The sequence below is a fragment of the Anas acuta genome, chromosome 1, assembly GCF_963932015.1.
Source record: "Anas acuta chromosome 1, bAnaAcu1.1, whole genome shotgun sequence".
Classification (NCBI taxonomy): domain Eukaryota; kingdom Metazoa; phylum Chordata; class Aves; order Anseriformes; family Anatidae; genus Anas; species Anas acuta.
The window spans coordinates 151,700,139-151,724,639 of record NC_088979.1 but is presented as its reverse complement, the minus strand read 5'-3'; the positions used below and the strand labels follow the sequence as shown (position 1 = coordinate 151,724,639).

The window sequence follows — 24,501 nt, the reverse complement described above, 5'->3', positions numbered from 1 at the left end:
TTATGGTAGCGTGTTAACCTTTTCACCAACCATCACAAAAAAATTCAAAGAAACACCCAGATAACCCTGCCAGAATTAATGGTAACCCTACGGAAAGGGCTGAAGACTTCACGTTTTGGCCAATCTCTGTTAGACAACCACGTGAACCCCAAGCCAAGCAGACAGATTACTCCACAACGACCTGCTGCAGACTTCTTACATCATCCTCAGGAGCACTTGCTACTGGCACAATCAGAGAGGGGATGGATGAACATGGCTATGGTATGGTCTGGGAAGACCTGGATTTAACAAAATTGATTCAGATGAACTTACACCTGGTTTTATGCTTAAGTTAACAATCTGATCATAAGTGTGTCTGCAAAGAGGTCTGAAAACTGCCTAAGAATAAACTCTCACCAAAAACAAACAAACAAACAAACAAACAAAAAAACCAACAAACTTATTCACTTCTTCTTGAACTGGAGATTTCAAAAGAAAAAACTTCTCCAAAGGCATTTTAACCTTCAATTTCTATCTGGGAGGCAGGGGAGCTGCCAGAAATAAAAGCAAACAGAACATAAAAGAAAAAAAAAAAAAGAAAAAAAGAAAAAAAAAAAGGAAAAAATGTTATTTCCAATAAAACACAGGAATCAAACATTTTGCCTACTCCAAATTGTTCAGGTTGCTAATATATGAAAGATTAAGAGGCTATGGCTTGTTTGTCCTCAGTGTAAACTACTTCTCCATGTTCTTAATTAGTTTGCCTCCAAAAGTAACATTGCCAGCAAGGAAAACAGAAGTTGGAAACAAGGGAGATTTCAATTGCTATATTTTGTTGTAAGTAATAACTCAGCATCTGTGGATTCAGGAGCATCAGGGCTGTAAATCCACATAAAGCTGAATGTTATGAATGGAAGCTGTCTGCTCCTGCCTGATCTCCCATCTATTCCTGTCCCACACTCAGATGTGCTCCACACACAGCAATTCATCCTCTCTCACCGCTTTGCTTTCTGCAGGCAGCTGCTCGGGCTGTCCGTAGTGACAGGTCATTAGCGGGCAGTTATTTTTTTCAGGACTGAGTGCACAGGAGTGGCAGCACTGTAAAAGCTTTTCTGCAGAGCTCCGTGAACTGATCTGGACAGAGCCGCGTCCCAGCTTGCTGTGCCTCCTGCTAATAAAGATCGTCTTGAAATCTCTGCGCCGTGTTGGTCACCTGCAGTAGTCCTGCTTGTTCGCATCGTAGGGTTTTCAAACAGCTCAGTCAACTCTGCATCGCTTGTTGACACTCACCTTTTGCTATTCTAGTGCTGGACTTGTCACCCTCATAAACCACATTCAGTTAAGCTGCGGTGACTAAAGCCTACTGTGCTTGCACATTTCATACACCTATTTCAAGCAAGGGTGTGAAGCCATTTTTCTTACAGGAATAAGCTCTAACTGTAAGAATACTGTCCTAATTCTACAGTTGTGTGTTCATCGGGAGAGTGTACGACTTACACTGCCTGGTATCATTAATGTAGCACCACTTACTGCAAGGAGATGCGGCTCTAATCCTGAACAGCAGTTGCTATTTTGCTATATGATTCAAGCAACCCTTCCCATCACACTGCTAATTCATCTCCAAAGATACCCCCTACCATTCTGGCTGATGAGCATCTCTGTGCTTCTGAGAGATTTTTCTTTGGGAGCATATTGCTATGATCTTCTGGCTTCATATTCTAAAGACGTACTGTCAAAGTTGATGAGATTAAATATTTTCTTCAAATCCCTCCAAACCTGCCAACTCCCTCTTACACATTCCCCACCCCATAACTCCCGATTACTGCATTACTAGAGTCTCACTAGCACTTTTTGTATATAATCAGTTAAGTTCTCCACCTTCTGTCTTTGTAGAGTGATTACACTGAGCCATGCTCGTGACATCCCAGATCATCATCTTGACAGCAATTACACCATCACAGGAACTGAACCGCCACAGAAGTGAATGGATTAGCAGAGAAGGAGGCAGCAGATTACGATGGAGAAAGGGAAGTTTTGACCTCTTTTCTTTGCTGCCAAACAATTCCCCTGGGTTTCCACAGATTTCCTTTAACTGCTTCATGGTTGCCCAAGAATCCAGACAGAAGAAACTGGTTTACAGCTTCTGTGTTGACAGCTGCTTTGAGGACACAGAGCCAAAGCATGCCTGCTGGGCTGGGCAGTGTTCTGCCTCAGATGTTTTCAATGTGGGGGTCATGAACCACTTTTTAAGGTTCTGCAGATCCACCACGCTGTCAAGGAGGCCTCTGTTCACCAAACAGCAGCTTGTGCCATCATTGAGAAATCTGGATGAATCTGCAAGGCTAAAGAAGTTTGGAGACCACAGGAAACGATGAACAGAATACAACGCTCATCGTAACAGCACTTCTTCCAAGCCTGCTCTACACTTATCTGGCGTAGGAGCTAAAGAGGGACAGTGGCTCAGGGCAAGAACCCATGGATCTGCAACCTGACCGTGCTCTGGAGCCTTTCCCCAGAAGGCCCAGTCTCTGATCCCTGTCAGACCTATGAAACCTTTCTCCTTACTGCTCTCTTGGGAGCCAACATCACCTCTTTTAGCTTTATCAGTTGGTCACCGTCATCTATGAACTATACCAAGCTACAGCAGCCTCAAATTTGGCACGTCTTGATTTTATAACGAATAGGGCTAACTCTTTTTAGAGTGTTCAAATAAATAAATAATAATAATAAAACAAACAAACAAACAAACAAACAAACAAACAAAAAAACAGCCAAGTGAAGACAGAGAAGCTGTGCTACCTCTAGAAAAAAAGAGCCTTGTCCCAGTCTACAATTTGTTTATCACCGACCCTTCTGAACGCTAACAATTAGCAAAGTCCTCCAGGCTGTTGTAGCGGTTCCCTGTGCTTCCCTGAAAGATAACCACGACAAAACTAGGGGAGCCATTCGTCTAGGTCTTTATGACGATAGTTAATTTTGTCTTCATGTTACGAGAATTTGAGTTACCAGTAAGCTAAGCAGGGGCTGCGTGGCTATCAAGCCAAAATCAACATGGGCTGCATGAGCTGATTTGCTTCTTCACTGCATGCAAGCAGCACAGGGAGGAAAGAAACAAAAGAAAGAGAAATAACTCTTCTTCAGTGATTTGAATCCAGTGCTGGAGTGTTCAACAAAACATTCATTTTCAGGATTTAAATTCTCCCTTTGATGAGCACCTAGTGACTCAGTGGGATTTGCTAAGCTTCCATTTGAAGTTAGAGAACAGTATTCGCCCTCTATTTCATCCCCCTCCCTGCGCTACACCCCTTTAATCATGATAAATATACCTAAACATGCTTGATTAAGCCAGACAGAAAATGTGCCCCTAATCTGAACTGATCAGGGCTCCGGAGCTGCCGAAGTGAACCTGCTGTCTCTCTATCAGGCAGAGCGATAAGGGGTCGGTAATGCAGCTCCATTAACTGCTTCCCACAGAATGAATTTTCCCTGACTGCTCCTAAAGAGCCGACACTTGAGGAATGCCGCCTGATGGGAAGTTGCTTCGAACGGTCTCTTTCGGCACAATTGTCGAGCAGCTCCTTCTCGAGCCCTCCAGATGAATACCTAAAGTATGAAAAAATGTAGCCACTTCCTTCAATGTTCTTTATTTTTTAAAAAAATCCCCTCATACTTTATCTAACTAACTGCCTCTCAATTTTTCTCGTCTTTTCTTGGTAAGCTTCAGTGCTGGCTGATATGTATTTTACTGCAAGTGTGTGGTTATCAGAATAAGAATCACACTCCCGTTGTGCATGTGCATATGTATGTGAGGGATCTGCCTTGGTGTACAGGTGGAGCTCACACTTTGTGGTCTCACAGGACGTTAGGCTGCAACAGGCTACTAAATCAATAGCTTCACCCCAAGCATTTAGTGTATTTGCACCGATATTGGAGGTGCATTAGAGGATAAATGGATGTAGATCAGAACAAGCACAAGGATGCATACCTCTGAATTTGATCTGCAATCCATATACGTGTACGTACATCTGTTTTTTGCAGGTGTAGCCCGCTATGATCTTTATCTTCTGTGAGGATCTAAGCTTATTAAAAGACTGCAGTAGAGAGGGATCCAGGGGGCATCAGACCATGCTTGGGCTCTGTGAAATTCTGGGACTGCTCATCCTAAAACTGGTCTGTGGTGTAATTACAAGTACTGTCAAAGCTTCTCTGAATCACACCAGCTGTGAACAGCTGTAGGGAACCATCGTGCTGGCAGCAACAAGTCAGCTGGAGACTTGTTGCTTCTCATACCTCCTGCTGTCCTACTTCAGTTGGTGTCAGAGGTCTGCAAAGCGCTATGTGCCAACTATCAGACTTCTCAAAGTGATCATACAAGAGACTAGGATGAGGAATGATGCTGTATTTCAGGCACGTTTCCTCTCAGGAAGGACTTTCCAAAAGTTGCTTCCAGTGCGAAAGAATCAGAACAAAATCAAGAATCCGTCAAAATGAGACTAGATTAAAAACAACCAGCCTCCACAGACAGTAAAACCCACCTACAATTAGATCCAGACATTCAAAGGTACTTTCCTTCTATTATGATATCAAATATTAGTAAAGAATACTCAAGATTCATTAGCTCCAGCTTTGGCATTCAGAGAGAGATTTCCAAAACACACGGAGCATCCCATGCACTGTTCTGTAAATCTGAGCTCTTGCACTGCAGCTAAGAGCTGAGCTCTGCTGCTGTTCATGCTCATACGGTCTGCGTATGAGTACACACTAGATGTGCACGTGAATGCTGAATTCCCTTTATCCAGGCAGGACCATGCATTTCACAATGTGAAATGGAAATACAGAAAAAGAGTGTAAATGCTAAGATAGGAATAAGTTTGCTCCATGCCTTTGGTTCATTTCCAAAACTGTACAGAAACTTCTCCCTTCACATATAAACAATAAAAGATGCAACAGAAGGCTATCGTTTCTTTATATCTGAGCACAGCACAACCTAGAGATTTCGTTACATTAAGGCATTAATCCAGTCTGGTAAAAATAACTTTTACTCTTTTATTGGACCCTACTATAGAGCAATACATTTGAGTGGGATATGCGAAAAATATGGTATGAAAATCTGCTAGCAACTACAGCTGGGTACATAGTATTACATTTCAAATCAGCTACTGCATGTTTCTTTGATCGTGCCAGCTGATGGAGTTTTATGTAAAATGGGAAGAAGAGTGAGATCAGTGAGGAAGCTGCTATTTCCTTTTGTATGTTTTGTTTATTTTTGGTTTTGGTAAGATTCACCCTGGCAACACACACAACTGTGCAAAACTTGCAACTCTACTACTAAGATTGCATCGTGTGCCAATAGTATTTTGCACAGAAGTAGGATTACAGTTAAGTCAGTAAGAAAAAGTAGCAGTTCTTTGTCCTTTTAACCATAGAGCTATTTTTGTACAAAATTGCACCTGTCTGTACAAGTTGTGTTTTTCTACTGAAAAGTTTTTTTCACCATTTTCTTTATATATTTTTCCTCTCCTCTTGTGCTTTTACAAAAGGAAGAAATATAAACGTTGGCTTCAATGTACATTTAGCTATGATAATCTAAACACAAACATAGGAAATCTGATAATTAGGTTCCAAGAGTCCTCTTATCTTGGCCGTGTTGTACATAATTTCAGCTCACAGCCACATCTGTTCTGAGAAGAACATCTGATAGACTTTTATATAAAGTTTCGTGTTTAAGTAACGACAGAGAAATTGAAACCCTGCTAGAGGTATCTGCCACATGGTACAGTTAGCACTCCTATGGTACCTTCGTTGCATAATGTCACTACTTGCATATTTACATTCTGAGCCTCAGTGCTGCATTAGCTGTTATTTTTTTTTTTTTTTCTGCTTAATGGATCTTCATGGCCCAACTTCCATTTAAACACGGCACCCCTTTTACAAGGCTTAAGTGCTACAAAACAGCCTTTCCATAAATTAAAGTCAGCCCGCACGAATCTGCACTTGGGAATGCTTCTGAAAGGGTTTTAAAAGCAATCAATTACAATAATTCATATGTTTAAAGATGCAACTCCAACAGTCAATCCAATTTTTCTTCCGATTGTAAGGTAAATGTGAGTGCCAGCTTGTTACTATTCCCGGGGTTTGTCTCTGCACAGAAATCGTAGCATTTTAAGTAGAAGCGTGGAACATATTTCATGCTTGTCTATGCATTTTTTAGTTCACTTGGATTACGATACCTTTGAAATTAAAGTACAGCAGCAGTTCTTGAATGATTTAATGTGTAGACACTTTTACCCTCAAGTAGGAACAACTTGTCCTTGTTTATCTTAATCCATAAATAAGTTTTATCAAATTGGAATAAGGTTTCAGCATCTGGAGTAGAAATACCCAGACCGCATCCTGATGTAGGAATATCGGTTGCTGAACCGATGTGCAGACTAAGATGTCATTAAGCACACAAAGTTCCTGTAGGCAGAGATGAGACCCGACATCCCACGCTTCCCACGCCTGCAGCACGGGAACTTTCCCAGCAGTGAGGCTGATGGGAACCTCACCGGGTAACCCCTGCACACCCTGCATGGCTAATCACGGCCCCGCTCCTCCAGCGAGCGAGCGAGCGATCGATTGCAGCTCTGCAGCAGGGAACCACGCAGCCGCCAGACTGCTCAATAGATTGCATGTGGCAAAAAGGGAACACTGCGCAAAGGGTGTGAATGAGTCATTCGACATTTGAGGTTGACTGAAGTCATTCTGCTACATTTACTTCTAATCTCAATGTGCTATCCACATTTGCATGTTAGGCAGGGATGGGAAAAAAAGAGATTTACATTTTTTTTTTCTATAATACACACATGGAAAACAGCAGGCTGCATGCGTGTGAGAAAGTGGGATTACACGCATGTCTGGGTGAGCGCAGCAGCCTGCAAACTGCCTCTTCTGCCCTTGTACGAGAGCAGGCATTCTGCATGCAAGCCTGAACACATCTGAGCAAAAGTATGTTTGAACGTTTGTATCTCTAGGGATCTGATTATAAATGAAAGATGTTCATTTGCAGTATGCCTGAACGGAGGAACAGAGGTCCCGCGAGCACACTTCAGGTGATGTGTGTCGTGTTTTCCTTGGCAAACACAGGTCTGAGCAACTGTGAATGAGTTGGTCTGCGTACACTTGGAGGGAAGGTGCATATGGGTGACAGGGAGCACCCGGGAGCAGGTATCAGCTGAATCCGGAATTTAGGCACTAGTCAAATATCAGCAGCAATGAACCACTTATTTAGACCTCAATGGAAATAATAATATATGGCAACTTCTTAAAGCGTGAGCTGGCCTAACGTTATGCTCCTTCTCTGTTGGTTGTAATTCCAGCTGGAAGCACAAGTTTGCAGAGTCTGACTGCTTATACTTCCCACTGAAGTCTGAGCCATGCATATTTAGCAACTGTAAGTATTATATTATTTTAAAGCACATGCTCACCTATGAGGCTTAGGAGCCTCGGTTCAAGCTCTTGGGCTTGAAATTCTGGACAAAGACACCAATTTAGCCCTTACTTAAAGGAAAGAAAAAAAAATCTATCACTATGAAGATCCTGGTGAAACACTGCAGAGAAAATATTTTCAGAAAGTGAAGGAGGCAAACCTAAAAGATGCTTCACGAGACTACTCAAGGTTATGTCACAAAGGAGGATGAAGGTGGAGAATCTGGCTGTGATATGGAAGCAGGGGGCCATGCTTGAACTAATTCTGGAGGAGATGTAACATCGAGCAGAACACTGGTATCTTGTCTCAAACTAAAAGCAGTCAGGTTTGGTTTTGCACAGAGCTAAAAATGTATTTGCATCCAAAGCAGGACTTGCAGTGTGTCACATAGGTAAAGAGTATTGCCACGATCTCTGTTATTATAATTAAATTTTTTCTTCATAACATTCAACTTATTGTATTCTTTAAATTAAGATTTCCTTACTGCTTAATGCACTGCAGATCCTCCCTACCCCGGCACCTGCACCTCTATTCTGCAAGTTATTGATACTGCACTCAATTAACCTTGTGAATATGGGCTGGACATCGCCTCTCTCAGATTCAGTCATTCTTGCTCAAAGCCACTGTTTGCATACAAACCACTGAATGGCAATACTTAAATCTCCAAGTAAAATTGCTTTAATAGAAACGAAAGTGTATATTCATGACATTTGTATTCATATTAAGTCTCATATGTTTTCTGTATCTGAAAGCCTAAACATTGGGCATAGCCTACGCAGATTCTGCCCTATTAAATAAAGGAGCACATGCAATTCTCATTAAAAAAAGAAAAAAAAAGTTTACAAAAATATACTTTTCCATTTATTTGGGTTAGAACTGCAGGCATATTATTGCAGTTTCAACCTATCCACTATGCTTGTATTGGTTTTGTACATCAGATAAAATGGAATGAGCTGGAAACCCAATTTTGATTTGTGTGTCGAGTCCAAGGCACACCTATTGAGGTACAAAAAGGTGCAATAGCCATTGGAAGTGGTGGTGAAATGGGGAGAGAATCTACACGCGGGTAATCAGGACAGTGGCACAGCATGATCTACAAACCAGTTCACAGACCCTCTGAAAATCAGCTCTGGTCCCACCAGGTCCTGCAATTGTGAGAGTGCAATTGTTTTACCTCGACTCTTAAGGCTGAGAAATAGGTGTGCGCACATCTAAAGAAGCCAGCTGTTGCATTCAACATTTCAGTCTGGTTTAGGAGGAGAGGACAACATGCTATTTCTTCCATAACACAATAAAACATCATAGTCAGTTGTTCCTAAAAGTATTCTCCCAAATACACGGTGCTGATGGGAGCATTGTCATCTAAGAAACACCTCATGAAAGAGTTGAAAAGAAATTATCATAATAATATTGCCAGTGTATTGAATTGATTGTGTTTTTTCGTTGTTATATCTCTTTTTCCTTATTCTTTGGACTGTCTTCCCTGTACTTAATGCAAACTATGTGGAGCAGCAGGAGGTCACAGATGCTATTCTTCTATATGGTGCAACTTAACAAAAAACAATGGATTGGGACTGTTTATGGAATCCTACAGTAATTAGATTAAAAGGGACTTGTGGAGTTCACCCAGTTCAAGGCCCTGCTCATGGCAGGGATAACTTTGAAATTATATGAGATGAGGATGCAACCCAACTTTTATACAGCGACTACTCTAATGCAACACGAGTCTCAATCAGGCAATAAGAAATTATGTACCTGTGTAGATCAAAGGCATACTGAAAATCATTTAGGTACAAAATGTTCATTAAATGATTAAAGTTTTCCTTTCAGTATGTACCTTAAAATATTAAAAAATATATATTTTAAAAATCATATTGACTTCAGTGCTAGACTCCAATTATACAGTTGCGTATTATCAAAACACACTAAAATGATCATTACAGTTATTACTTCCTGAATTTTGTATGCCTTACACTTTGACTACATAACTTTAGAAAAGCATTGTTTGTAGATAGAATTCTGAAAAAAACAAACAAACAAACAAAAAAAAGGAAATAAGGAAATTCCAGAATGAAAAAAAAAAAAAAATCTTGGTTAGACACAGCAGATAAAAAGACCAAGCTAGACACTGAAGGCAATCTATGTCATGTATCTTACACAGCTTTCAAGAGGTGCTCCTCTTCTACATACCTTAGAAAACCTGCAGAAGACAGTTTTGAGAGCTGTGAAGTGTAGGAACTGTGCAGCTCTCACCCTTCAAGATGCAACATGAATGTGGTAAGGGCTTTGCAGTGGGAAACCAGCCTATGGTAAGAATTACTCATCACAAGACTCAGGCAAGGTCCATGCACTTCTCCAAGACTTATACCCTCAAAATAGGGATTAGTGTGATTACTTCACTGATGAACTAGATGAATTTTATTCAAACTGAATAAACTAAGAACATTTTCAATACTAAACTTCTGCTTCCATATAAAACACAAAAAAATACCCAAACCTCTCTGCTGACTGCACTTCCATTTTCTGTTCCGTTTTCTACCAGTTTCTTCTACTCATATCTATTTTACTTGCTATCAGATTTAAGAAACTGTAATGTTCAGTTTCATTACTATTGCATATCTTGTAATACTTGATTACAGTGTGATGTCTCTTTAGTCTTGAAGATGAGCTTTGTGTTTTAGCTTGCAGCTTTTCAAAAATTAAGCTATACTTAATAAAGTGATTACCTTTGGGACAGAAGCTAATCCCCAAATATCCTGAAAAAGCATTCACTAAATTTTGGCATACTGGTTCTTGGTTGCTCAGTCTGAAAATGGTTGGACTTTGCAGCTGGTCAAGGAAAGAGGTAGGCACTCAACCCTTCCCAAGCTGAAGCCAATTAGGTGTTTGAGATTGTATAGCAGAAGTTGATGCATTTTTCACCACCCCCTTAGAAAATGTCATGCCAGGCTTGTTTAGACTGAACAGAAGAACATTTCAAAAAGAACATCCTGCTTGAAGGCTAAAAACATTTCATACAAAAAAAGTAAAACTAACCATGCCAAACAGAAACAGTTCCAAACAGCAGTAAATCATTAAGAAAATAACTGCTGTTCACCCCAAGAGATTTCCACCATGTTTCACAAACCAGGAATTAAATTCAGCCTCACTTTGTATTTCTTTCATCCTGATTGGCTTCATCAGAGGGGGATGCAGCAATGCTGGGCAGGGTGCAGGGGCCACACACTGCTGTAGCTTCTCCCTGGTGTGTTTTAAAGGATTACAGCTGCTCCTTTGGCTTCTCTTGCTAGAACTACCCAGCAGTTTAATTAAGAAACCCTATTATGAGCTCTTTTCTTGCCGAAGCCTCATTGAGAATTGTGCTTCTCTGGACACTGCTGGTATGCAGTAGCAGAGCCAGTAAGCCTGAATATTAGAACATGACAACTGTGTCCTTCGACCTCACATTTACCCCGGAGGGTACCTCCAGTTTGGCTGCCACTTTCTCCGCCTCTGTATCTATCCCTTCACCTAACAATGAAATCCATCCTCCCGTGCTTTTCAGCAGTGCACAGCAGGTTAGGAGCAGAAGCAACAACTGCCCAATTAAAATCAAAATGTCAGATGTGCAGAAGGCAAACTGAAATCTGCCTGGGCTATCAGGGCAAACACCTTCAGACTTACGTAATTAGCCGAAGGACAATTGATGACCACAGGTAATCAAGCCGTGGTCGAGGGTCTCACTTGCAAGAAGTGCGTTAGGACAAATCATTCAGCACTGAGGCAGAGGGAAGGGCTCGATTCCCTCTGAGTCACTACCACCATCTCCTGAAGTGCAGAGAGTTTCCTTTGAAATCCCCCCTAAATTACCAGATGAAACCAGAAGGTGCTTAAAAGACTCAAAGCAGTGGTTACAAGCATGCTACCATTCTCAGTGCCTCTGGAGGCTGTAGCATACAAAGAAAGGCAAAAGCTGTAAAAGCTCTTTAGCTGGCTATGGAGAGGAAAGGAATCCTTCAGTTGAGTGGCACCCCTGTTGATTTACTACAGTGACTCAGTAATAACATAGGCAAAAGCAGGTGTGGGGAGCTTTGAGGTACTACCAAAGAGATGGAAAGCAAGCCAGAAAAAGGAACTCTTATTCAGGAGTTTCAGAGGCCACCAAAGAACTGTCCCCAAGCCACTGCCCTGGCAGGACAACACTGAGGGAGCTCCTCACTCGAACAAGCCCTTCATATTTCCTCCCCTCTACTTTCCACACTTCATTTACCTTTCTCTTTAGACTGAGAGCTTGCTGAAGCCTGGGTCATCTTCTGCTATTTTATGACTTTACCTTCATTGCAAGAACTGTTTTTTTAATTTATTTTTCATTAAGACAGCTATTGTATAAATAAATTACTGGAATTATTCCCTTGATGTAGCTGTTGGAAGTACCTTCCAGGCAGTTGTATTGTATTGACTAAAGCCACCCACCCTGCCACCAAATCACCTGTGCATTCTGTTCCCTGATACTCCACATTGAGGAATAGACCTTGAGTAAACCACTTGAATATTAAGGAATTGCCTGTTTTTCACAATGGAGAAATAACCCCTGTCAGTGCAAAGGATATGGTGTCAACAGTGTCTGAAAGTCAGCTGAAGCCATGCTGTGAAGGAACTAATTAATAATAGAGCTCAGGGTGCTTAAGGAGCTGACCCTCAGAAGCTCTGGAGATTTGGGAAAGTATTTCTAAACCTGTTCTGAAGCTACAGTTATTAATGAACAATTAATGTCTACAGCCATCATCCTGTGTTTGCTTCAACCCTGCTTCCCACAGTGACCTCAACAGCCAAGGTACCAAACCAGAACAGTATTGAAAAATCAAAATAAAAACAAAACTATGGAGGTACTTGCCATGTCTGTGTACTTACAGCTGAGTTGAGTCTCATATTTAAAATTAAAAGCCAGTGTTTTATTTAATGTATGAGAAGCATCACATTCATTGAGAATTACAGCACTAACTGTAAGACCACATAATGAATTTTCTGAGAATTTAGAGTTAAATCTACTAACTAATTTAAGGACTAAAATTAATTTAAAATGTAGATTCTTTAAGAATCTTGACGCTTTGGGTTTGATCTTTTATTTGTTTCTGTAACCTTGATAATGGATTAATCCAGATCATCATTCTACTCAAAGATCGTAAAAATCTTGCATTGAAAACGTTTTAAGGTTTTCCCAAAATTGGTAGCCTTTTTATCTTTATCTTATTTCTTTATCAAAAAATCCCCTTCAAAAAAACCCTGGTGTTTAATTTTTTCCTTCAGGGTATGCTACAGAGGGACTTTTCAAGATACCCAAGCTGCCCACAGCTAGCATGGCCCTTTCAAATTGTTCATCGCTTCATCTCGGGATTGTCTGCAGACAGCGGAGACTCCATCGTCTTTCGTCAGGGACACTTGGCTTCGCTTCTCTTGGAAACAGAGGGAAGCAGCTGCTGCTCTTAATGATGAAACTCCAACTGTGCACAGCGGTATCAGCCCCACGGAGAACTGCCTCATCGTGATGTCGTGGGAAAGAAAAAATATTTTCTTGAACATCACTTAAAGCTGCTCTGACATCATGAACATTCAGAGGGTTTGATTATTGCATGGGCTCATTACAGCAAAAGGAGAAGATAGCATTAAACCATTTAGGCATGTATCACAGTTGTAATTACTTGCAATACAGGAGATAGAAACATACACTATACCAAATCAGTAGGCAAAGGGTGCCACTGCCGTACATCGCTCCTGCTGAAGGTAATGACATTATGACAACACCTATATAATCTTTAGCAATGTAATATTGCAATTCTATTCATTCCCTTCTCAAAGTATTTAATGACTTCAATGAATTAAGATTCTCCTTTTGTTCAAGACAGGAAAATACGTTGAGACCAGATTCAGTTCTCCTATACTGTACAGAATCAGGAGAATGTTTTAGTTTGATGGATTGAATCTCAGAGATCTGTTACACTGTCAGGATTACTAAAAAAGGAGGAGCCAAACACATTAGGGTTCAACAAAAGCATTATGAGTCTGTTAGCATAATGATAATACAACTTGAAACTTCACTCTGTAAACTAGTTGCCCTGTTAGAAAGTATTTGTTCCATCCATGCAAGAGCTCTTCATACCCAGCTGACAGAGGGTCAGGTCGCCTTTCTCCAAATCATTGTGTTTAAGCCACTATTTGTGTAGCATACGGGATGTGATATATGGATAGTCTGATCTGGTACAGCAAATCCCATGTACAAACAGCCAGAATGCCTCCAGTATCTTATCTTTAGACGCTACACACTTCTGCATGAAAAACAATTATCAGAGCACATTCGTGCACCAAGATAATTTTAGAAGTTTGCCCACATCCTAAGATAATCCCTGTTTAGTTTGCAGGGTTAAGGAGTGTGTCTCCTGTGCCAGAACTCAGCTGTAGCTTGGAGGGGCTACGACCTAGAAACATGATGTTGTTATTTATGTAGCTAGATTTTAAAAATAAAAGAGAGATGCCAGAGCTCTGAGGGTTGAAGTTTTTACTCTAAGGGTTACTGGCAAATTTGTCACGATGAGATAATAAAAAATAAATAAATTGGGGAACTAGAAAGAAACGTCTAGAGAACACAAGGCATACAGTGCCTCAGGGAAAAGAATGGCATGCAATTATAACCATACACTGCTCAGAAAAGATAAAGCTGCATGTAAAAAAGGTTATAGACTTGGGGAGAGGGAAGAAGGATGAATTTTGGAGCTCCGAGAGAGAGGAAAAAAGGATTTCATCATGTATTAGTGCATACTGTTCATTTAGGCATTCCAGTCATTTTCTTTCATCTCATAATATTTCTCAGTACTAACCTATGAACTCAGTGCCAGCATAATATGGCCCTTCTTAGCAAGCTTATTCCTCAAAGGTTAGTCTCCCCCGCTTAGATGTTATTTAAATGGTACTTTAGTGTGGTTCTCTAATCAGCAAAACAATTTCAAAAAATGTAAGGCTACAGGAAGAACTCAGACCCTTCCAAGATCACTTTTTTCATTCTCATCTATCTGAAGCTAGCAACAGTATTTACTATATTTCAGAGACAGTATTCTGGGCTAAAGCCAAAAGAAGAAAAGATGCCCTTCCTCTCACCCAGACTATGCAGCTAGGTAAGCCTGATATCCCTGGCACAAGAGGGAGCAGAGATCAGAAACATCTGAGTAGAGCATCAACCCACTCAAATGGCTATATCATGGGAATCAGTTTGTACCTCGAAACATGAAGGTGATAGTACCTACTACACTTGTTAGCCTAGCTAGTATCACTACCAGTTCCACTCATGTTTGCGCAAGTCCCTCCCTTTTGCACTCTCTTTTTAAAAAGTGCTTATTTGAAATCACATTTAAAATGAGACTGTCACTATAAAACACAGAAAAAAGGCAGCCTTGTCTTCTGATTAAGAAACAAGACCAAGAATCCAGTTTCTAAGCCCAGCTCAGGTAAAGCTTTGCTGTGCACCTCCAGACAAGTTACTCGACCTCTTTGAACTGTAGGAGACATCTATAAAGTACAGTGTAGTCATACATGGAGGTACTGACATGGGCTGCGGTTATGGCTTGATTCTCAGAAGGCCTGTTCATTTTTGCAGATTATCATATTAGTTAAACTAGTACGGCTTTAGTGCTTCTGACATCTCAATGACTTTACATTCATTTACATAAGTCTGATTATAACTATACAGTAACAGCATTCATACTGACCCCGTCATAAGGGCAAAGAGGCAAAATTCCCATCAATAGCCAAAAATCTGTGCAGGCATTAAGAAGAAAGGATTATACAGGAAAACTAAAGTTGCTGCTGTATAACCCCTAATGGCAATATACTTCATTTTGTGCCACCCAAAAGTACGAAGAATGGTGGAAAAGTTAGCTGAAAAAAATAGGAAGTCTCCTTCAAGGGAGCTGCAAAGTGAAGATTTTTGAAATATGTCAAGGGATTTATGGATGCCATTTGTGCTGACTGGAACATGGCTTGCAGCCAGCCGTGAGCCTCAGATCAAGTGTGTGACAATCATCATATTCTGTGTAGCATTTTAAGGAACTGAAAGAAGACAGGATAGTTACATTTCTCTTACACTAAAACCAGACTCTGGAGGGAAAAGAGAAAGGTAGAGGAAGATAGGGCCTTATTATATCGTAAAAACGAAAGAAACTAAAACGAGCCCCAAACACGTAGGGATACCAAGTGGTGGTAGAAGTGCTTCATTACTGGTAAAACATATGGCATTTCCCCAGCCACAGTGGTTGGGCCCTTCTGACTACTTATATCAGAGACTAAACTTGGCAGCGAGTGTATTTTATGGCGTATATCTTACAGCTCCACTAAGAGGAGAATTTCAAGTGAAAATACTGTTAGGGGAAGAAACATAGTGAAGGGGATGAAGATCATTTTCATTATGTCAGGCAGTAAAAATAAACCAAAAAAGACTGCCTACAGCAGTAGCTCCAGACCTGTAGCTTAATAGCAACCTCTTGCTGCCAAACTTTCAGATATTGCTTGTGGCCACAGAGAGCTGCTGTCAAGCTGCAAACTGATGGGGAGGGCAACGTGTAGCATTGTACGGAGGGCATTACTTCCTTACGCTGCTGCCCTTGAATCAGCGAAAATGGAGGGCAGTGACATATGGTTGCAAGAGTGGAAAGGTAAGAAGTGTGGAAAAAAATATTCTGTATGACTAGGTAAGAGAAGACAAGGTTTGAAGAGAGAAGTGATGTCTTTTATTATAGAGTAATGGCTATAACTTATGGAAACCAGACAGGCTTCCAGACATACTATATCTTCTGCAAACTAATGTAAAAAGGTATATGAGATAGGACAGACAGCTAAGTTGAGCGGCAGAGCCCTGGTACTCTAGGAACTGTAAAAATTCTGTCTTGTGAAAAGCCAATTCTTGTTTTGCCCTGGAAGATACCTCAGTCGTAATAATTTTAGAAGCTGTGTATGGAGAAGAATATTAGAGATGAAGCTAACTTCCAAATCCAGACAACAAAATTAAGCCAAATTTATTTGGGTACGTTTCACATCGCTTATCCGTCCACCTCCAGGTCACTCTGTTTCCTGCACATACAGGGCTATTTTGTGTTTAATCTCTTATCTGGGGAAATACTAAATTTGAATGCAAGAAAGGATGCAGAGATAAATGGGAAATGCAGAGATGATGGGAAAGTCTGAGGAATTGACTCAGTGGGATACAAACAGGTTTTTGTTTGTTTGTTTTGTTTTGTTTGTATGTTTGTTTGTTTTTTTCCCCTCTTCACACATTTTCTTCATATCTTTTCCCCAATTCATTTCACCGTCACATCATAGACAGGGTTCATGGCATATTCACAGACCTGGGACAGAGGCTAAAGTATGGACCATGCCAAAACACAAACAGCGGGCAACTCTTCAGGGTTTCTCACCACAAAGCCCAGCTCTTCCTGCCATACCTATTTACTTGAAATTCAGTTAATACAAAACCTTTCTTCTCCAGACAAGTTTGTGACAGCTTTTCCCACTGTTGCTGAAAAGAGTTTACATTATTTTTTCTAGAAAAAAAATTTGTACTAATACGCACTACTAAATAATGTCCTGGAGACTGATATCCTTTTGCTCCGAAGTGAACTGCAAGACAGGTCAAGCAGTTCAAGCATTCTCCATACACACAAACATATGTGAAACATACATAGACCATGCCACCCAGCTCTCTAGCATGCTATCCTAACAAAATGTCTCATACCAGTGTTGCATATTGCGCTTACAGTCCACCAAAAAACTTTACAAGAATGTTAACAAAGCAATTAAGGAGAAATTACATTCAGGCCTTATCCCTTGAGACTTTAGCACATTTCACAGGAGACAACAAGAAAAGGGTCAGTGATGCCAGATCTGCAGTTGCCAGAAGCATTTTTTCTTTCTAGGCATCTTGCCCCAGTCAGTATGATCACACTGGGTGTCTTGGAGACACAATTGCCTGATCTCTCTCAGGGCAACCTTAAAGTTTCTGGGAAATCTGGATCTCCCTTTGCTTTGTCCTTCTGACTATAAAACAATACAAAAGAAAACATTATTTTCTTCTTCCGAGAACATTCCTGATCCCCCATTGACAAACAGAAAAGCTTGATGCAGCTGTGGTGGAAATGAAAACACACTGAATTCTCAGCCTTGCATGTAAGACCTTCCTTGTTAAACTCTGCAGAGAATGCCATGCTAGTTTAGCCAACGCTACTCTTAAAACTTCATAGCGAAAGAAGCAAGGAGTCAAGCAGATCTGTACCTTTGAGGGCTGGTTGCACTCTGCTGTTTCAGGATCTGTGCTGAGACAAAACGGCGGGGAGCAGTAGGAGTTTCATAACAAGATAACCAACTTGCCTCCTGCCTTCAGTGCCAGTGCTCAGCACGGGTTGAAGCCTGCAGAGCCATTCAGGACACACAGGACTTCACTGAGGCATCTTCACCTCTCCCTCGCCAAGCACAGCCAATCAAGCCGGCAGGGTGCAAACCACAAACCACGCAGGAACTCGCAGGCACGGCAGCTTACAGAGCCGGGTGTGGGGCTCAGCTTAGTGTGGTTTTATTATTCTACTGCCAGGGTAACAGCTGCTCAAGAGCAGTTTCTGTGAACGCTACAGCTGTTCGCCACTCCAGCTGCATCTCAAGCACAGGGGCACCCCATAACTTGCTCAACACTTGGGTATTCAATGCATCTGTCTGGAAAATACCGGACGCTGTTGGACACAAATAGCAATTCACAGGAGTAAGCCATCAAGTGTGTCTTGAAAGATACCCTCTTCTCTAATATCGGGTGACGGGTGGTCATAAACTACCTGTTTGAACTTGTGAGGCATCTCTCCTGCCATACATCCCCCTGATGTGACAGAGTCCGCACTTCACACAGTGCACCTACATGTGAGAAGATGTGTCTCTCACGTGTAGGTGCACAGAAAATACAAGCAAACAAAAGGGTCATCTCGAGCAGCACAGACATGGGCCAAGAGGGAGATGCTATAAGAAAGCATCCAGGATTTTAGCAGGCTTCAGGATTACCGTCATTAGGGGAGTTGTCTTTGAGCTGTGAGAAAATGGCATGAAAATCTGAATCTTATAAAAAAAAAAAGGCACATCTGTTTATTTAGTTGTTGCACCAGTTTAGTCACTAGCAGGGGTGCACCGCAGGAGGCTGATGGCCTGAAGAGAGCAACTGCCATCTACGCAGAGCGCTGAAGATTTTCCTGGCCAACATCTGTGCTACGTCTCTTTCAGATGGCAAAGTATTTATGGACCATGTAAATGCAAGGGAAAAAAAAAGTGTAATTAAGGTTTCTCCCCAGGTGATTAAAGGCTGAAGGTACACCGTGGGGCCACTGAATAGGCTGTGCCACCTCACACCTCTGCCATGAGCTCCACCCACCATCCCCACACAAAATGGCGGCCGTCTCCCTGCCCCAGAGCAGAGGCAGGTGATGGCCCAGCCCGGTGCTTGTCCTATCCCCATCGGGGCTCAGCCTCACAAAAGTCTTTTATTTTATTTCCTTTTCTTCCCACAGGGCTCCAGTCCGTCCTCCAGCCTAAGGACTGTTAGCGGCCTGTGGAAGAAGGGATGTTGATGACTGTAAAAGTTGTTACTGGAGGGCAGGAGCACCCTTAGGAAACACAGCCCTTGCCCTGGCCGATGGCCATCCGGTGCTGTGCCTGCAGCAGATAGCACCGGGCGTTTCAGAGAAGAGTAAAAAAGGCTTGACATCAAGTGAAATTTCTCCCTGCAGCCATTGCTCAGAGACCAGTTGAAATCATAGCCTAAAAACATCTAAACTCTGGCTGGTTGACTGTAAGCAAGGAAAGGGCTACTTGCTGAAGCTGAAACAGATGTATAAATTATCGAGTTCTTGAGTCAGTGAAATCCACGGTCCCTGGTTTTTTGAAGCCTCTTTTATCGTCTCTGTACCAGTTTGAGGACCTGGATGAGATTCTGTTTCCCTGAGCATGGTTCAGAGCTTGGCCAAATGTCTGTGCTTTTTCCAGCCTACTGGTCAAAAGCAGAGATACAAAATGTTTTAAACTCCTAATTATTGTTGACTTTGAAAAACAAGAAGCCAGATTGCTCAGGTTGTATCTGTATCTCTCAATAGACCACAGATGTTACAAATGGAAATGAACAAAAAGTTATGATTGATAATAATGAAATATCTAGTGTTGGAAAAAAAAAATGGTTTTAATAGTATCTTTTGACCCCAAAAATTACAGAGAAGGATTAAGCTGTTTTGTGAAATTCTACTAAATTGCTCTCTTGCTCTTTTAATGTCTTTAGCACTTCTGATATGGAATGTTCTGATTTTTTAATTTAAAACTGCTCTTTATCTCAATATTTTATTTGATTTAAATAAAAAAGTAAAACATTAAACCCTTAAGCAAACTTTTTGATATATATATTTTTTTTTTGGGGTGGACAAAACATAACTTTCCATTTGGCCTAAGATAAAATACTCTGAACTATTCAGGAAAAAAAAAAAAAAAGTATTTTTCACTTTGCATTAGAAACTTTAGTCTGGTAAGCATTTCAATATGTAAATAATTTTCAATATGACTAAAAATCAGTTATATATACAGCATTGTAGGACTAATCACACAGAGTTGGCTCAGGGACAGAAGCACAGAGCGCAAGAATCAGATGTTGATTTCTTGTCTACTAACACTAATACCTAAACTGTGTTCAACTTCATTTATGTAACATGATCTATATGACATTAACTGACAAACAAAAGCAAAAGACAGGAAAATAATTCATGGGTATACCAAGGCTTCAAGCCTTTATAGTCTCAATAACTTTATTTGAATATTATTTAAATAAGAACATTTTATATTTCTTCTTATTTTTTTATTTTTATTTTTGTCAGAGGAGGATCTTTTAAGCTAATGACTTGGTTTTGTTATGATTCAACTGTACTAACATATTTTTATCTGTAGAACATCCTACCCCTTTAATGTCTTGGAGTAGCAGATAAATACATTTGTGCATTAAGAGTAAATGATCTCTCAATGTAGAACTTCAAGCTGTCACTCTCAAACTTTTCACCGTTCACTAAAAACAAAGAAACAGGAAGAAGCATGACATGCCCTGTATGATGAGAGCACATCTCATCAAAATCCTGGATGTATCAAAATCAAACTGAGTGGGGACCTAGATATGAAAAACCTAGATACCAAATTTTCTGCTCAAGCAAGTTATGATTGCAGCAGGATTATACAATCATTTTGTAAAATAATAATAATAAGAAGAACAACAAAAACCAAGTTATGCTGACATGTAACCATTGTCAGAGTGCAACTCTGACAGGAGTGAGTAACAAACATACAAAAGCAAAAGAGAAATCTCATGATTGAAGTTTTTAATAGCTTCATTGAAATACATGATAAATTCAGTTTCTCTCAGCAGGAGAGACAGATAAAAATGGACTCCATTTGAACTGCAAACAACAAAGAGGCACGGGGAGTTGTAAAACATACAGCACCCTCCTCATAAAGATCCCACTTTCTCTCAGTTCCAAGTGTTTGCAACTGTCTCGCCCTGTGAAATCTTAATTAAACCAATATATTTCCCATCTAAGTCATTTTGAAGATGTGTGTAGTTTGATAAAAAGGTTAATTAGCTCCATTCTTTAAAAAATTAAAAAGGTACCATTTTTATCTTTTGCTTGAGATTCATGCCTGTCCTTGCATTAAAAATATCCCTCAATCTGGACTGTAGTAGCTAGCAGACAGGAGAAGCATGCTGGTTAGCAGGGCTGGGGGGATGGAGCTGTGATGGAAAGCAAACATTTATTATGAATTTTAATATTTTTACCTTTTGTTCTCATAAAAGTGCATTACAGATTGCCTCCCTTCTTGAGACTGGGTGTTTGTCAGGGCTTGAAATCAAATTGATACATGATGAAGGCGGACCCTTCTCTGGTGACTCAGCTGGGAATCGCACAGAAATCTACCCAGCCTGATGCTAACTAATAAAAGGAAGGGAGGGGAACAGGAACATCTCATAAAGCTGTGAAATGACAATTCACAAGCATCATTTAAATCATTTGGAGGCTGCATTCCCTTTTTATGCTATTACTGCATTGACTAAAATGCACCTCCTATTGAGTATACCAGCTGTGAAAGCTGACAGATCCAAGCAGATCAGTCTAGAAACACTGTTGTTACAGTTTAGCAGAGCAATTCACAGACAAATGGAAGCTCTTGTTTTAATTCTGTCACCTCTCTGCTCCTGTTTAGAGCCCATCAACAATTCCTCAGACAGAAGGGTTGCTATAGATTGACATAAGGCATTTCCTTCCCTTCTCCCTAGCTGCAGATATTGTCCTTTTGGTGTAATGTAACTTTCACTGGATCTGACATTTGCATTTGGATCCCGTTATAGGTGTGATCAAAATGCTAACTACGGTAACACCATAAAAGTCAAGCGAAGCCGTGGTTTAATAGTAGAAGGTGTTATGCTGCATTTAAACAAGCTTACTGGAAAATAAAATGATCCATTTCTTCTTTCACTTGCTAGTTCTTGCTGCATTCTTGGTAGATTTTTAATAGTAAAATACTTGAATATGGTGTTTTCAACCTATAAATGTCAAAGCAGTTCATTGTTATGGAATACATTATTGAGAAGGACCAAGCCTCTTTCCATCTAGTTTGGTGTCAAACTGTATTCTCTCCAAAACAAGAGGGGGGTAGGCATATTCTCTGTATTTTCTCCTCAGGTCTGTCATGGTTGCTGTATTTTTGGTTAAGGGCAGTTGAATGTGTTGTTGCAGAAAGCAGTATGTTTTCTACCTTCCTCTTTAATTTTCCTACAGTGGAATCCTACTGTTTGCTGTCCTACACATATGACAAATAGAGAATAAACCTATTTCTGTCTGTCTTTCTGCAAAATGTTAAGTGAATGATATCATCTTTGAACAGTTATATTTGCAGAGTTGTGTTGGTTTACAGGATTAGGAGAAAACAAACACCACAAGATATGTTTGGCAGCACTTAGTGACCGTAGATGCAAAATAACTTGTTACCTATGGCACTCAGGAGGTACATGAAGAGGTTTATGAAAAATTATTCTGAGGCCAGAGTGAAAGTCAGGGAAGCAACCTCTACTAATCCCTGGGGCTCCCAAGGTCACCAGTGTGAGGGATCAGTGAACTAATGCACAGTACTGTTTCTCTTTCAGGGATTGTGGATATGATATATCACAGGATGAATGACTGGAAAGAACTGGAGGCACTTCTTTAAGTATCTCATGCTGTTGGACTGTTTTATCAATACTGGATCAGAGCAAGTCACAAACCATTGTCAAGAGGGCTTCTTCAACATGGAGACATTGAAGAATTAGAATTTTCATTTTATGGATAACACTGGAAGGGTTCGAGGGAAGGATGACTTGAGAAGGCAATTAAAATTAGGAAGTGTATGGGGGGGTATTTTAAACTAATTGCTCAAGGGAAAATAGCAAGTATTTATAGCTGCACAAAGAAATCAGAAAGAGAGTAGGGAAACCAACATTTCCATATTATTTTGGGAGAAAACACATAAAAATACTGTCACATTTACAGATAATAACTTAGGAAAAAAATACATCACCAATGACTTTAGGCTTACATATCAGTGGAAATGTTTTTGATTATAAAGACAGATGAGCTGAAATGCTGAAAACTGAAAAGAAATTAGCATCCAGTTGGCATTTCTGAAAATTACTGGCTTGAAAATAAACAAGAAGAACTAATATTTTCTAGCTATAAAATACATACTAAAATAGATTGGGATTTATATTGAGCTTTCATAGTTGTATTTTCCTAGATTAATGAAGGGAATTGCACTGGAGAAGACAGTAAGAGAGAATCTGTGTATAAAAATTCTTTGTTACACAAGCACTAATATGAGAATTGGGTAATTGATGGGGGTGCTTGGTGCTATAATAGCCTGGACAACTTAAGTTATGAAAGAGCATCCCAGGTGTATGTCATTTAGGAAAGAAGCACGGAAGCTGTTTCAGCCAGTAGTGCTCAGTCTGCAGTTCCGACAAATATCACTGGTCAAAACAAGTTGGCTTTGAAACAAATGTGATTTTGTTGAGAAATCATACTAAAGGTACAGGGTCAGGCAAAAAGCCCATCTGGCCTAGTGTCCTCTAGCTAATAGTGCCAGTAAGGTCTATTTACTGAAAGTGGGCAGGAAGAAAAGAAATAGCAAGCCTTCTCTTGACATTCTTGATGGGATTATTACCTCCAACAATCTAGGGTCTTGTTGAAACAGAGGTTATATATAATAAATTATAGTGAAGAGGTACTTTTTCCCTGTAAAATCACTTACTTATATTTTTGCCTTTTGTTACACTTTTTGGCAATAAATTTCACAATTTACTTAATGCACAGTATGGAAAAATACTTCCTTCTTTTTGTTCAAAACCTACCGTCTGGTAATTTCAGTAGTGTAAATTTGTTACTCTTGGAGAAAGTAGGCCATGCTAACTTAATCAACTTCAAATCAGTAGTTCAGAAGTTTACACTTAAAGCAAAGGCACAACATTGACCACTCAAGCATCTTTACCACTGAAATGTAAGTAATGTTTTCTATTTCAAAATCAATCAGATCAGTTAAGAAACTTTGTAATTTAGGAAAGCTGTAACAGCAAATGAAAGCTGTTATCTTTATTTTCGATATCATCTCTAGACATTGGTTTTAGCTCTTAACCTGCAAGAAGTTCTTGATAATTACTAACATCTTGGCAGTGAAAAGAAAAGGAAATGCCAATCAATTCACAGTAGAAAAGTATCCATGCTACAAAGACAATTATCCAGTTCACATCAATTACTCCACCTGCTAGCAATCCCTACAGAGAATCTGAATGTCAGAGGGGCTGTGGAAAATGAACTTCCTATTGTCCAGCCTATCGTAGAGCACTTCTTCTTGCACATTACTGACACGCTTATGGAAGAACAAGAGCATGTTCTATCCTTGCTCTCATGATAACCAGTGTCTACTAGATAGATGACTTCTGTATCGTA

At 40.3% G+C, this 24,501-nt stretch overlaps 1 protein-coding gene across 3 annotated transcripts in view; it reads right to left on the bottom strand.

The window, feature by feature from the left end:
- GRAP2 (GRB2 related adaptor protein 2) overlaps window positions 1-24,501 on the bottom strand; it is a 102,673-nt gene that overhangs the window by 20,368 nt on the left and 57,804 nt on the right. The window contains exon 1 of one of the 3 annotated variants that reach the window (XM_068666868.1): window positions 17,739-17,926. The exons of the other annotated variants lie outside the window; for them this stretch is intronic. The gene's annotated coding sequence lies outside the window, so the exon portion shown is untranslated. Of the gene's footprint in view, window positions 1-17,738; window positions 17,927-24,501 lie in introns of those variants that run through there. 3 annotated transcript variants of the gene reach the window in all.